Here is a 7004-nt window from a genome sequence, read left to right as displayed (position 1 = left end):
TCTCCCTGTACACTAAATCTCTTGGCTCTGTCATCTCTGCTCACAAGCTGTCCTATCACTGTTAGGCTGATGACACTCAACTGTTTCTCTCCTCCTCCCCCTGCCACGCAGGTGGAAGAGCGCATCTCTGTATGTCTGGCTGCTATCTCCCAGTGGATGTCTTCTCACCACCTCAGGCTGAACCCAGACAAGACCGAGCTTCTCTTCTTCCCAGGTAAGTCCTGCCCTATGCAGGATCTCACTATAATCCATAACTCTGTTGGGTTAGGGTTATGATGACTTCGCTTTATTTTTCACCATCTCATGCCATTCATTGAGAACTGTGTCACAGTGTCACCATTACGACTGCAATTTGATCAACTGACCCCCCTTGCCTCCTAATTTGGCCCTCAGGTTACGCTATTTGAGTACTCCTGCTCAGTTCATGTTGTAGCTGAATGAAATAAACTCATCAAAGGCACTGCTTATTGTCTTTATTGATGGAGGAGATGCACTAGCTATGTCACTGTCTTGTTAACATGCTTGGCAGAACATTGTGTGGATTCCTCCATCTATCTATAGGAGCTGTGCTGGTAAGAACAGGGTGTGGGAAGAAGAGAATGGGGTGAGGGATTGTGGGGTCAGATGGAATGAAAAAAAGATATCTGGAGGGTGAAAGCAGCAGGGGAGAACAGAGGTGATGAAGGGGGAAGAGGGAGAGAGCAGGGGAGAAGAGAGGTGAAGAAGGAGAGATAGAGGGAGACAAAGACAGAGAGAGAAGCCTTAGTGTGTGTCGTGATAAAGTGCGGTCAGGCAAGAGAGTGAGAGATGGCTAAAAATAGAGAGTGCTCAAACAAAGGTTCACTAACAAAAAATAAGGAAATTATTTTTGTATACATGGTCGTTAGAGTGTATTACAAACCTTTGTGAAAAGCCATCTATCTTAGGTACACCGTAGACGAGGATTAGTGGCCTCATCATTTGACTTACTGTCCCATAATAACAGAGAGGTCGTTTAACACGCTGCTGCAGCCGCTAGTCCTGTCAGAATGTCCTTGAGACGCACAGCCCTTACCTGCTGACTCATTGTAGTATGCTCTGGGTAAGAGCATCAGCTACTGTAGATGCCCAATGTAGCACTATGTTTACATACAGTAATACAGACAGTTTTCTGTTTTCGTTTAAGAGGCTGAGGCACTGCTGAATTATTCAAAACCTGAGAAGCAATTCAAAGGTCAAAAACTAGTGGTTGCATTATAGTATGATAATAACATTATTTATCTTCAGTACAACTCTGTGGTGAGGAGTTTTGGCCTGGCTGCTGTACCCTGATGTGACTAATTTGGGGTGGCAGCAGTTTTGGATCTCCCTAAACCCTTTGATCAGTTTAATGATTTGAATTAAGAGTATTGAATCATTCACACACAGTATCTCTGTACTGATTTTATATCACATGCCACACCATGTGTCTACATCTGCTGTATTGTTAGGGAAAGGAAGCCTTATATACAATGTTGCATACTCTCATTAATGTAGTATATCATATATGAGAGGATACAATAGAGAAATGTTAATTGATTGCCTACCTGCCACTCTATCTGAGAGGTGACGTGTATGTCAGGCAATTGCATTGCATAAATCATAACATCCTGTGTTAAAATCAACTGTTTAATAACTGGGCAATAATTAAAAATGTCTGTAGAGCGTTTATGGAGCTTTGCAGGTGTCATTGAACCTGCAGTGTAAATCATCAGTGGATATCGTCTTTCTCACACAATGCAATTCCTCAGCGCTGTGTAAGGCTGATTAAAAGTCAGCACTTTTCATTGCTGTGCTTTTCAAGACAATGACTAGGAGCTGTGATAAACAAAGTTTTAATTACAAATGGCTCATGTGTGACCACAGCCAGCAGTTTGTATTTCAGCAGTGTTGCCGCTTCCATTGTGGTGTGTTTCACCTCACCCGGCAGATGGTGAGGCACATATGCTAAAACCAAAATGCCAGAATGTTTTTTGTTTAGTTTTGTACTTTACAAACAAACTGCTTCTTCATTTGTCCTAGACTTCTTCTTGTTCCTTGCTCTCATTGTCAGTTTGTTGTCTGGTGGGCAGAGGATATGTACAGAAACATACCAGCGCTCACGGAAATGTCCTTGAGGTACTTTTTATGTAGATAGCACAGACAACATACGGACGGGTAAACACGTCCATATGCTTCCCGTGCCTATCTAAATCAAATGTACCGAAAATATATTTCAGTGAATGCTGGTATTTTTACGTATATGAACTCGTCTGAGCCCTGCATCTAGTAAAGAGACTTGTTAAGACTTGCATCCTTTTTAGGGCAGAGTATATATACAGTATGTCCCTGGATTCTATGCACTATTGGTTCTGTACTGTATGCATTGCTATTCGAAAGACACGCCACGGTAGTGTCCATGTTCTATGTCGAAATTATGACAAATGTGAGCATTACACAGTTTTCCATCCCTGCTCGATCGTTTTAATCATTAGTGTGTACTTGGAACACCTATTGACATCACAGGTCCGTGACCCGTCCAGGAAGGAATGTAATTGTCCTTTGGGTTTAGGAGACACCAGTGGGTTTCGAGAGATTCTTCTCTCTCTCCTCACAGAGTAACGATTGACCCTGAATGTCAAGCATGGGTAATCAATGTGTAATTATTCTTTCAATTTGAAACAAAATGAATATGCAAAGACCAGCAATACGGAAGCTCAATCATTTCAAATGAGTTTGAATTAGAATACTGTTTTGCCTTCATCCCCATTTCAGAATAGGTCAATGGGAATACAGATTCCAATGGGCAAGGTGACAAGTAAATCGTCTTATTCTCTCTCTCATACACATTAAGCCTGTTGGCCCATGACTGTTTCAATCATACTGAGTAGATGTATACATTTTTACAAGCAAGATATCGGGGTTCATAATGGGCTGAAAATAGATTGTATAGTTCTGATTTGCAGAGTACTTGGCAGATACCCACCCCCCTCCCCTGTGATAAACAATGTTTTGTAATACAGTAGGCTATGTGTTTCACCTTGAAATATGCTTCGCTGCATCATTAGAGTATCATGAATAACGATTAGCCGCTCTGAGCAAATTTTATCTGGCAGCCACAGATGCTTCCTCCTATTAAACCACATTATAAAAGTTTTATTTTTTATGGGAAACAGATATTGCATTTGATTTAAAACTCATCTTTGGAAAGCAAAATGTATAGAGTATGGTTTATTGTGCACAGGGCATTCAGCTTTAAATGCACACAAAAAGTACTGCATCATTTGGTTTTGTGTAATATAGGTGCATTTTATGGAAAAGCCTGCAGAGCAGCTTAGCAAACACCCTTATGTCCTTGACACTGTGGTAGAGCAGAACACATTTATCTTGCACACACCAATAAGTAAGCACAGGACAGGACAGGTGTGTATGCACTGAAATGGGTGCTTTCATGCAGCACACCTTCACTCTGTCTCTACAGCATGTCTTTGTCTCTCTTTCTAAAGCCTAATTTATACTTTGTTGTAAGAGTCGTACGACGTGTCAGCGTGTCACATTTTCAATTGAAAATCAGTTATTTCCATCGAACGACATGGTCGTATGTGGAAGTATAAATTATACTAGGCTACGGCTAGGCTCTGCTGTAGCCAGTCCTTGTAAATATTACTCTTAAATTATTGATCAGGAACATATAGTCACAAGAGCTTTTGCAAGCCCTACCCTCATATTCCACTATGGGGTTTCATACAGTATAAAGCATTAGATTAGAGGCTACTACTAGGCTACTCTACAGATTGAGAAATACAGTATGACAAGCCATACTTAGCTTAGCGTTGCTGTTAAACACTGTCGAAATGTTATTCATAAATACATGACTCATGTGTCAGGGAAGTAAATTATAGCAGCAAAAATCACACCAGAGGAGGAGAATCCCATTGTGCGAGTTCACACCTCTGCCTCGTCAGCCACAGTGGAGCCTGATTTATATTCCGTCAGATGACAGTGTCTCTCGGCGAAAATAGCCGGCCTACAAGCTTGCAGCGATGATGCGATGTGTTATGAGCTTGTAGATCTGCAATTTTTTGTAAGCGACACCGTCGTACGACAGAGTATGAATGAATCATAAGGCATGAAAACAGTAAGCCCTGTGAGAACATCCCATTGAACCTGCCTCCCACGCAGATACACTCTGTGTTACATCACTGCTCCACTGAGGCTTGTGAAAATGAGTGTGTGTGTGTGTGTGTGGGGGGGGGGGCTAGAACCCAGAGTTCAGAGCTGGTTCTAAATGTGGCGCTGGAGCGAGGGAAGATCTGACCTTTACTGATTTATTTACTGACAAAACGTCTCTATTGGGATAAACGTGGGCTAGCCACCCGCCCCGGGTGGGATCCCTGCCTTCTATGCCAGACAGGAAACCTCTTCTTCCATAGGTCATATAAAGACCCGTCGTTCATATACAGAGGGCTTCCCACGACTCCTTTATCCGGACACACACACACACACACACACACACACACACACACACACACACACACACACACACACACACACACACACACACACACACACACACACACACACACACACTCAAGCATTTGTTTAGTGGAGAGGCAGGATGATAATTCTATTAGTAGCACTGTAAATTACTTGGATTGGCTAGTTTTGATGTTACATTTGAAATCTTAGACCAGTGGTTCCCAAAGTGTGGTCCCTAGAACACTTATCAATGTGGGGTACTTGGCAACAAAAAGTTTGAGAACAACTGTCTTAGACAATGTAATGTTGTTTCAAGCCTGACACAGCTTGTAGATTGACTATTTTAATATTTTTTAAATGTTTTTGAAGTTATTGTAATTTTTTTTTCACCCATAAAAACAGGCCCAAAATAGAGGTAGAAGAGCCCATCTCTGTCTATCTGTTAATTCATGAAACCTGTGTCTGTCTTTGTGTGTGTCGGTGTCCCAGGCATAACTCGGGTGCTGCCCGACAAAACAGCCTCAAACTGACGTGTGTGTCCCATATGAGCCGAGGTTGCGCAGTGCCGATTGACAATTTGATCGGACAGAGGTTTCAGAGAACCGAAAAACCATCTCTGACCATGAGTCTCTGTGTGTTAGGGGGAGTGTGGGCACAGTCTTCCTGATTGGCCAACCTGACCCGTCAGCGTAACTGATATGCTGAGCTTCACGTCAAACCGAATGGCCTCAGACTTGGCGGTTGTTTTCACCAATGTTTTCACCTCTGTCCGTCCGTGTGTCTGTCCGTCCGTCCGTCTGTGTACAGCTGATTTCCGGCACCGGTTGGCCCTTGACGTGAAACTGTGCATACACTCTCCGATTTTTCATATTCCATCCTGATAGACTAAGATTGGCGTCCAAAGTTTGCAGGAGTGGCCCGTTTTGAACAAAATGATTGGCGAATGTCTGATTGCTGTGAAACGCGCGCACATTCCCACCCTACATTCACGTTTTGGTCTATAACTTTTGAACTGTAAGGTCTTACAATCAAAATAAATGTTCCTTTGGATTCCTTGGATTTGAACGCAACTCCCTAAATAAGCCATGCCCATTTCAGCCTGATAACAAGTTTTCTGCCGTGTTGCGTTTTCTTTCCAAAACTGTTTTTGCCTAAACCTAACCTCAATCCCAATAAAACGATAAACAAGCAGCGCCGGGAGAGAGATTAGATCCCGAGGCGATAGGATTGGAAGTCTAATGCTTAATGTTGCATGCCACGCCACGCCATGTGGGCATCTGGTATTGCAGGAGTTCTTTATGGCGGTCCGTTCATGTGAGAGACAGTTCCGCGTGCGTCACAGAAGGGGGTGTCACCAAGTTACTACGATCCGGTGGGAAAGGCCCATTTGCGGTGGAGACCTGTGTTCCGAGGGGCACACTTTTCTTTATTCTTTGTGATTACAGTACAATATTATATCAGTGGGGGCAAATAGTGCTAGCATCTTGTCTTTGGGGCTGTTTGGAGTTGGCGTAGTCAATTTCATGCATGCAACACTCACCTGGTCTGAGAAAAGGGGGGGGGGGCAATTTCCTGGCAGGGAAATTGCTGAATAAAGCCCCCCTCCTTTAACTTCTGTTTTTGGAATCATAGTAACGTGACACCTTGCCAACACTCTTTGAATAAGTGTAGGATTGGACAGTATGGTGTTTGTAGCCATGGGTGGCTGGCCAGGTTCCTGTAAGGATTAAACTCACGTATGTTAAATTATTTAGCCTTTAATTACCTGGGAGAATCCTATATGTCGTTTCAAGTGGAGATTGTGTACATACAGTAGCACTGTTTCAGTATTTCTATTTCATTGTTAGCCGCGCTTGGGGTAGAAACAAAACTGAGACTCAGTGACGTAGTAGATTTGTTCTGTGCGATGACTACTACAGTATGTGAAGTATTATGACTAAAAGTACTGACAGGCCAAACAGAATAATGTTTATTATATGCTTTAGTGATAAATGGGAGGAAAATTGTGACGGGTAATGAACGGTTCATGTCTTCATTCCTATGTACGTTTTCTCAGTTTTAGTCATAGAAGCAGAATTCAATGTTACTGTGGTACCCCAGGCCTGGGATCTGTAAGAACTGCATTCAAAGTTTAGCTCGTAATAATCTTTTGGCAACATCGGGGAGCTGATGGAGTCGGCTCCCTGAAAAGAGCCAAAGTGCCCATTAGCCACTGATATTCATTTCAGCTGACATTAAGCTTCAGTATGCCAAACAAGAGAGAATGCGACATGGCCGAGGCCATCGGCCTCTTGAGGTTTTTCAAAAGTAAGATGAGTGTAAGTGTACACTAAGCATTTTCATTGACAGTAACTAACTATTAAGATACAAAGCCTAGGTGTCCTCGTTATTATCAATTGTCCTATCAGGAGAATTCAAGTATACAAGCAGGGAAGAGGCAGGAGAAAAGACGAAGAGAGAGTGTGGTGAAGAGATAGAACAGTAAAATGTATACAAAATATAATTGGCTGATTGTCATATTACCCTGA

This window comes from Gymnoscopelus microlampas (genome assembly GCF_963454915.1).
Source record: "Gymnoscopelus microlampas genome assembly, chromosome: 13".
Classification (NCBI taxonomy): Eukaryota; Metazoa; Chordata; class Actinopteri; order Myctophiformes; family Myctophidae; genus Gymnoscopelus; species Gymnoscopelus microlampas.
Note: the sequence above shows the minus strand (reverse complement) of the source record.